Here is a 9,408-nt window from a genome sequence, read left to right as displayed (position 1 = left end):
GCACTCCATGAAGAAACTTTGCCATCAACTACTACCCTCTGTCTTCTTCCATCCAGCCAATTCCTAATCCAAACCTCCAACTCACCCTCAATGCCATATCTCCGTATTTTCTGCAGTAGCCTACCATGGGGAACCTTATCAAACGCCTTACTAAAATCCATATATACCACATCTACCGCTTTCCCCTCATCAACCTCCTTCGTCACCTTTTCAAAGAATTCAATAAGGTTTGTGAGGCACGACTTGCCCTTCACAAAACCATGCTGACTATCCTTGATCACATTATTCCTATCCAGATGTGCATAAATCCTATCCCTTACAATTCTCTCTAAGACTTTGCCCACAACAGAAGTGAGACTCACCGGCCTATAGTTATTGGGCTATCCCTACTCCCCTTTTTGAACAAGGGAACCACATTTGCTATCCTCCAGTCTTCTGGGACTACTCCTGTAGACAAAGAGGACATAAAAATCAAGGCCAATGGCTCTGCAATCTCCTCCCTTGCTTCCCAGAGAATCCTAGGATAAATGCCATCAGGCCCAGGGGACTTATCTATTTTCACCCTTTCCAGGATTTCCAACACCTCTTCTCTACATACCTCAAAGCCATCCATTCTACTTATTTGTGACTCAGTATTCTCATCGACAACAATGCCCTGTTCCTGAGTAAATACTGAAGAAAAGTATTCATTCAGTGTCTCCCCAATCTCTTCCGCCTCCACACGCAACTTCCCCCTACTATCCTTGACTGGACCTATTCCTACCCTAGTCATTCTTTTATTCCTAACATACCTATAGAAAGCCTTAGGGTTTTCCCTAATCCTACCGACTAAGGACCTTTCATGTCCCCTCCTTGCTGCTTTTAGCTCTCTCTTCAGGTCCTTCCTGGCTACCCTATAACTCTCAATCGCCCCAATTGAAGCTTCACGTCTCATCTTGAGATAGGCCGCCCTCTTCCATTTAACAAGGGATTCCAATTCCTTATTAAACCACGGCTCCCTCGCACGACCCTTTCCTTCCTGCCTGACAGGTACATAATTATCAAGGACACTCAATAGTTGCCCCTTGAACAAGTTCCACATATCATTTACACTCTTGCCTTGGAGTCTACTTTTCCAAGCCACACATCCTAAGTCATGCCTCACCGCATCATAATTCCCTGACCCCAGCTATAATTCTTGCCCTGTAGTACACACTTATCCCTCTCCATCACGAGTGTAAAAATCACCGAATTATGGTCACTATCCCCAAAGTGCTCACCTACCTCTAATTCTAACACCTGGCCTGGTTCGTTACCCAGAACCAAATCCAGTATGGCCTCACCTCTTGTTGGCCTGTCTACATATTGTGTCAGGAAACTCTCCTGCACACATTGAACAAACACTGACCCATCTAACGAACTTGAGCTATAGCTTTCCCAATCAATATCAGGAAAGTTAAAGTCCCCCATAACAACCACCCTATTACTGTCACTCATCTCCTGAATCACCTTCCCAATCCTTTCTTCAATGATTCTAGGACTATTAGGAGGCCTGTAAAAGACTCCTAACAGGGTGACCTCACCTTTCCTATTCCTAACCTCAGCCCAAACTACCTCAGATGGCAAGTCCTCATCCATTGTCCTTTCCACCGCTGTAATACTATCTTTGACAAGCAATGCCACACCTCCCCCTCTTTTACCCCCACCTCTGACCCTACTAAAACATTTAAATCCCGGAACCTGCAACAGCCAATCCTGTCCCTGTTCTAGCCATGTCTCCGTAATAGCCACAACATCGAAGTCCCAGGTACCAACCAACGCTGCAAGTTCACCTACCTTATTTCGTATACTTCTTGCATTGAAGTATACACACTTCAAGCCACTTCCCTGTTTACAGGCACCCTCCTTGGAAATTGATGCCATGTTCCTCACCTCCCTACACTCCAGGCCCTGCACCCTGAAGCTACAATCTGGGTTCCCATGCCCCTGCCGAGTTAGTTTAAACCCCCCCCAAGAGCACTAGCAAACCTCCCCCCAAGGATACTGGTTCCCCTCAGGTTCAGGTGGAGACCATCCTGTTTATAGAGGTCCCACCGTGCCCAGAAAGAACCCCAGTTATCCAAAAACTGGAACCCCTCCCTCCTGCACCATCCCTGAAGCCACGCATTTAATTGTTCTCTCTCCCTATTCCTCGAATCTCTATCACGTGGCACGGGTAACAAACCAGAGACAACAACTCTGTTTGTTCTAACTCCGAGCTTCCAACCTAGCTCCCTGAAAGCCTGTCTAACATCCTCAGCACTCCTCCTACCTATGTAGTTGGTGCCAATGTGGACCACGACTTCGGGTTGCTCCCCCTCCCCCTCCAGGACCCGGAAAACACGATCAGAGACATCACGTACCCTTGCACCTGGGAGGCAACATACCAAACGTGAGTCTCTCTCGTTCCCACAAAACCGCCTATCTGTGCCACGAACTATCGAGTCCCCAATTACTACTGCTCTGCTCTTCTTCAGCCTTCCCTTCTGAGTAACGGGGACAGGCTCCGTGCCAGAGACCTGAGCCCCGTTACTTACCCCTGGTAAGTCATCCCCCCCACAAGTATCCAAAACGGTATACTTGTTCTTGAGGGGAATGGCCGCAGGAGGTCCCTGCACTGGCTGCTTCCTCCCAGTCCCCATCACTGTAACCCATCTATCTGCCATCTTTGGAGTTACTACTTCCCTATAACTCTGATCTATGACCCCCTCTGCCTCCCGAATGATCCGAAGTTCATCCAACTCCAGCTCCAGTTCCCTAACACGGTCTTGGAGGAGCTGGAGATGGGTGCACTTCCTGCAAGTGTAATCGGCAGGGACGTCGATGGCATCCCTCACCTCATACAGTGAACGAAAATATCAAAATGATCGCCACTAACTTCACGCTTTAAACTTGCAGGATGGAAATTCGATAAGAATTGAACTCCAGGATATTAGACTTACAGAACTTCGGTGAACAGCACTGCAACATAACCAAACAATTGGCGCAGCGAGAAGCAAAAATATTTGTTGGAAATAGTAGCTAAATTCGTCCAGTGATTTGGTAAGGGCCAGACTGTGCTGTCAGATATAATTTGCTGACTTATGTGGTCATATTTTGTTTGCTCCATGCAATAAAGTTGAAATAACCGTTCCAGTCTCTGTTTGTGAGATTTCTTAACAAGTCCCCGAATTCAAAGCAGATTCTTTTAATTTACACACAACCAAAGGTTTCACGCGTTACGGGGATAATTCGTCCAGTGTGGAGACAGGCCAAGCCAGCCCAGCAAGTCGACACCAACTCTCTGAAGATCATCCCACTCAAACCTATTTCGCTACCTTTCATCTGGCACTGATGAATACACCCAAACTGCACATCTTTGAACTGTGGAAGGAAACTTGAGGGAGAAAATGCAACTTCGACACAGACAGTTACTGAAAGGTGAAATTGAACCAACGCCTGTAACACTAAGAGGTAGCAGTGCTAACCATTGTGCCACTGAGCCGCTCAATAGCCAAAAAAGCTGCTACACAATGCTCGGTGAATGCCGCGGAGAAACATTTTATTCAATGCTGAAGGGCAGAACAGGCTGAATGGGTCAGATATACTAATTCTGTTCCAATATCTTGTGTTCTAATGGTTCTCTGAGTCATAGAATCATACAGATGTAGAGCATGGAAGCAGATCCTTCGGTCCAATCCGTCCATGCAGACTAGATATCCCAACCAAATCTAGTCCCACCTGCCAGCATCCGGCCTTTTCCCTCCAAAACCTACCTATTCATATACCCATTCAAATGAATCTTAACTGTTGCAATTGTACCAGTTTCCATCACTTCCTCTGGCAGCTCATTCCATAGGCCTACCACCATCTGCGTGAAACGTTTGCCCCTTCAGTCTCTTTTGTATCTTTCCCCTCTCACCCTAAAACTATGCCCTTGCGTTCTGGACTCCCCGACCCCAGGGAAAAGACTTTATCCTTTTATCCTTTCCATGCCCCTCATGATTTTGTAAATCTCTACATGTCACTCGTCAGCCTCCGACACTCCAGGGAAAACAGGCCCAGCCTGTTCCATCTCTCCCTACAAATCATCCACCCCTGGCAACATCCTTGTAAATCGTTTCAGAACCCTTTCAAGATTCACAACGTTAAAAATCACACAACACCAGGTTATAGTCCAACAGGTTTAATTGGAAGCACACTAGCCTTTGGAGCTTAATTGCTTCCAATTAACCCTGTTGGACTATAACCTGGTATTGTGTGATTTTTAACTTTGTACACCCCAGTCCAACACTGGCATCTCCAAATCAAGTTTCACAACATCTTCCTTATCAGAAGGAGACCAGAATTGCACGCAATATTCCAACAGTGGCCTACTCAATGTCCTATATAGCCGCAACATGACCTCCCAACTCCTGTAAGCTATACTCTGACCAATAAAGGAAAGCATCGCAAACGCCTTCTTCGCTCTCCTGTCTACTTGCGACTCCACTTTCAATAAGCTATGAACCTGCACCCCAAGGTCTCTTTTCTCGGCAACACTCCCTAGGACCTTAAACGTAAGCGTATACGTCCTGCTAAGATTTACTTTCCCAAAATGCAGCACCTCGTATTTATCTGAATCAAACGCCATCTGCCACGTCTCAGCCCATTGCTCCATCTGGTAAAGATCCTGTAGTAATCTGAGGTAACCTTCTTCGCTGTCCACTACACCTCCAATTTTTGAGTCATCTGCAAACTAACTAACGATGCTTCATGCTCATATAAAATTCATTTACGTAAATCAAAAAAAAGTAGTGGACCCAGTACCGATCTTTGTGATGCTCCAACGGTCACAGGACTCCAGACAACCCTCCACCTTTTTCAGACAACCCTCCACCACCACCCTCTGTCTTCTTACTTCGAGCCAGTTCTGTATCCGAATGGCTAGCTCTCCCTGTATCCCGTGAGATCTAAACTTGCTAACCAGTCTCCCATGGGGAACCTTGTCGAACGCCTTACTTAAATCCATATATATCACATCTACAGCTATGCCCTCATCAATCCTCTTGGTTACTACTTCAAAAAACTCAATCAAGTTTGTGAGACATGATTTCCCACGTACAAAGCCAAGTTGACTAAACCTAATCAATCCTTGCCTTTCTCAATGTACATCTCTATGACTCTATGACTCGATGTACACCCTGTTCCTCAGGATTCCCTCTACCAACTTGCCCTCCGTGGACGTCAGGCTCACTGGTCTATAGTTCCCTGAATTGTCCTTACCATCCGAGTTGTAAAGTTTCACCACGTTTAGTCAACCTCTAGTCCTACTGCCCCTCACCTGTGACTATCGACGATACAAATATGAGAGCAAGATGCCCTGCAATCACTTTTCTAGCTTCCACAGAGTTCTCTGGTACACCTGATCAGGTCCTGGGAATTTATCTACCTTTATGCGTTTCAAGACATCCAGCACCTCTTCCTCTGAAAGATGGACATTTTGCAAGATGCCACCATATATTTCCCTGCATTCTATATTTTCTATATCCTTTTCCTCATTAAATACTGATGCAAAATGTTCATTTAGTACCTCCCCAATATTCTGCCGCTCCACACAATAGCCGCCTTGCCATTCTTTGAGGGGCTGAAAAAGTACTGCTGGAAAAGCGCAGCAGGTCAGGCATCATCCAGGGAACAGGAGAATCGACATTTCGGGCATAAGCGCTTCTTCAGTAAACTCCAGGGAAGTGTCTTCCCTAGAGTGTCTTTGGGCGTATGCCCGAAACGTCGATTCTCCTGTTCCCTGGATGCTTCCTGACATGCTACGCTTTTCCAGCAACACATTTTCAGCTCTGATCTCAGCATCCGCAGCCCTCACTTTCTCCTCCATTCTTTGAGGGGCACTATTCACTCCCTAGTTACCCTTTTGTGCAGAATGTATTTGTAAAAACCCTTTGAATTCTCGTTAATTCTATTTGCTAAAGCTATCTCATGTCCCCTCATTCACCTCCTGCTGCATTTATACTCTTCTAAGTATTCACTCCATCTATCCTGTCTATACTTGACATGTGCTTCCTTCTTTTTCTCAACCAATTCATGTTAAAATTGTACAAGACGTTGGTTCTGCTGCATTTAGAACTGGGGACAATTCTGGTCGCCACATTACCAAAATAATGTGGACGCCTTGGAGAGTGTGCAGAGCAGGTTTAACGAGGATGTTGCCAGGTATAGAAGATGTTAGTTCTGAAGAGAGGTTGAGTAGGTTAGGCTTATTTTCATTTGAAGAAAAGGAGCTTGAGGGGGCAACTGATTGAGGTTTACAAAATCATGAAGGGTACAGACAGGGTGGATAGAGACAATCTTTTTCACAGAGTGAAGGATTCAATAACGAGACATCATGCTTTCAAGGTGAGAGGTGGAATGTTCAAGCGGGATACACGCGACAACTACTTCAGACAGAGGGTGGTGGGAGTTTGGAGGGGGTTGCCAGCAGAAGTGGTTGAAGCAGGCACGGTAGATTCATTTAAGATGCGTCTGGACAGACACATAAGTAGTTGGTTAGCAGAGGGATATAGATGCTTAGGAATTGACTGACAAGTTTAGACAATACATTTGGCTGGGCTCAGGGACGAAGGGCCTGTTCCTGGGCTGCAAACAATTTTGTTCTTTCTTCTTCAACCCTCAATTACTTTAGTCATCCCATATTCACTGTACTACCAGCTTTTGCCTTCACCCTAACAAGAATGTACTTTCTCTGGATTCTTGTTATCTCAATTCGGAAGGCTTCCCCATTTCCAGCCATCCGTTTACCACTGAACATCTGCCCCCAATCAGCTTTTGAAAGTTCTTGCCTAATACTGTAAAATTTAGCCTATCTCCAATTTAGAACTTCAACTTTTAGATCTGGCCTATCCTTTTCTAACACTATTTTAAATCTAATAGAATTATGTTCGTTGGCCCTAAAGTGCTCTAGTAGGTACAACCACATAATGAAAGAGAAAAAAAATATTGTACACACTTGACAAATTCCTCTCCATCTAAACCCTTAACACTATGGCAGTCCCAGTCTATGTTTGGAAAGTTAAAATCCGCTACCATAACCACCCTATTATTCTTGCAGAAAGCTGAGATCTCCTTACAAGTTTGTTTTTCAATTTCCCTCTGACTATTAGGGGGTATATAATACAATCCCAATAGGGTGATCATCCCTTTCTTATTTCTCAGTTCCACCCAAATTATTTCCCTGGATCTATTTCCGGGAAGATCCTCCCTCAGCACATCTGTAACGTTATCCTTTATCAAAAACGCCACTTCCCCTCATCTCTTGCCTCCCTTTCTATCCTTCCTGTAACATTTATATCCTGGAACATTAAGCTGCCAGTCCTGCCCATTCGGGAGCCATGTCTCTGTAATTGCTGTGATCTCCCTGTCCTATATTACTTACCATGCCCTCAATTCACCTTCCTTCCCTGTTAGGCCCTTGCATTGAAATAAATACAGTTTAATTTATTAGCCTACCTTGTCCCGGCCTGCCCTGACTGTTTGACTCACTTTTATTTTCAACTGTCCCAGTCTAAGATTGATCTCTTTGCTCACCATCTCCCTGGTCCCACTCCCCTCACCCCCACCTTAATAGTTTAAGTCCTCATGAGTAGCTCCAGCAAATCTCCCTGCCAGTATATTAGTCCCCATCCAATTTAGGTGCAATCTGTACCTCTTGTATAGGCCATTTGTGTCTTCCTTCACATCTGATGTTCTGATTTCCATTTGCCTGATCAGGACTGCTCGATGAGGGATCATTAATTACAAGTGCTGGTACAAGGTGTCTTGATGAGAACTCCCTCCTGTAAAAATCCGTATTTGCATGAGGGCTTTTTGTTGTATTATGCTTTTAAGGTTACGTTTTAATTTTCTCTTGGTTAATTCATTTTCTGTATCCTTTTGGTGTGTGGCCATGGAACAGCGACTCGTGTGTTTGGATGACCAAGTTCCCGTTGCCACCTGCATTGGATGATTGATTTTCATTTATTATGAGAACAAAACCTTGTTAACTTTGAAAATAGCACTCTTATGATAGTACACATTTGGCAACAGGTAACTTATTGACGACAGTTCAACGAGTAATGTGAGCACTATGATTGACTTGATTCTCGATTTGTTTTCGCCTGTTAGGATTTTACAAATTAAATAGCTGATAAATGATATTTCATACTGTAAAACTATTATGAGGAAAATCCTATCTTTTCAAAAGGGGCACCAATATCCAACAGTCATTATGTCGTTCACACTTTTCCTCCCCGTTCTTTTCAAACTATGCTCGTAGTTGAATGAAGCAGTGAGTTCTCGTGGAGTCAAGAAACAGAGGACGAGAAGCAGAAGGGCTGAAACAAGGGATGAGAAACAGAGTCCAATAAACAAAGGGGCTGAAACAGAGGGCGATCAACAGATTGGCTGAAACAGAGCAGCTGAAACAGAGATTGTGAAACAGAGAGGCTGAAACAGAGAGCGAGAAACAGAGGGTCTGAAACAGAATGCGAGAAACAGAGGGCTGAAACAGAGGGCGAGAAAGAAAGGGGATGAAACAGAGGACGAGAAACAGAGGGGCTGAAAGAGAGAGGCTGAAATAGAGGGGCTGAAACAGGGGACGCGAAACAGAGGGACTGAAACAGAGAGCGAGAAACAGAGGGACTGAAACAGAGGGCAAGAAACAGAAGGGCTGAAACAGCGTGTCTTAAACAGAGGGGATGAAATAGAGTGCTGAAACAGAGGGCGAGAAACATAGGGAGTGAAACAGAGCGGCAGAAACTGAGGGCGAGAAAGAGAGGGTGGGAAACCGACGGCAAGAAACAGAGGGGCTGAAACAGAGAGCGGGAAACAAATGGACTGGAACAGAGGTGCTGAAACAGAGGACGAGAAACAGAGGGGCTGAAACAGAGGGGCTGAAATAGAGGGGCTGAAACAGAGGGCGAGAAACAGAGGGTGAGAAACAGAGGGACTACTGGACTCGTATAACTATGAGAAGAAAGATCATCTTCATAATGGAAGAAATATGCGAGCTGGCATTTTAGTAGAAGCAATTTATAAAATATCTCAAATCACGATTTGTTACGAATCTTATTTTCTAACTAATGTAATTTTTAAAAGAATACTAAAGACTGAAGGTCTTTGACGAATGGTGTCCCACAGCAATCAGTTCTGGATTCACTTTTGCTTGTCTTTTATATAAGTGATGTCGGTGATAATAAAGAAAGCTCAGTTGGTAACCTTTCGGATGACACTAATGTTGTTGGTACAGTGGACAGTGAAGAGGGTTACCTGAGATGAGAAATAGATCAAATGATCACTTGGGCCCATGGGCTGAAGTGTGTCCGATTGAGTGTAGTTTGGAAAATGCGAGGTATTGCATTTTTATAACATGAAAAAGGCAAG

Source organism: Chiloscyllium plagiosum, unplaced genomic scaffold, assembly GCF_037043375.1.
Source record: "Chiloscyllium plagiosum isolate Xiang-an unplaced genomic scaffold, Cpla_swu_hap1 HiC_scaffold_46, whole genome shotgun sequence".
In the NCBI taxonomy this organism is placed as follows: Eukaryota; Metazoa; Chordata; class Chondrichthyes; order Orectolobiformes; family Hemiscylliidae; genus Chiloscyllium; species Chiloscyllium plagiosum.
The sequence above is the reverse complement of the archived record's forward strand: the minus strand, read 5'-3'. Positions refer to the sequence as shown.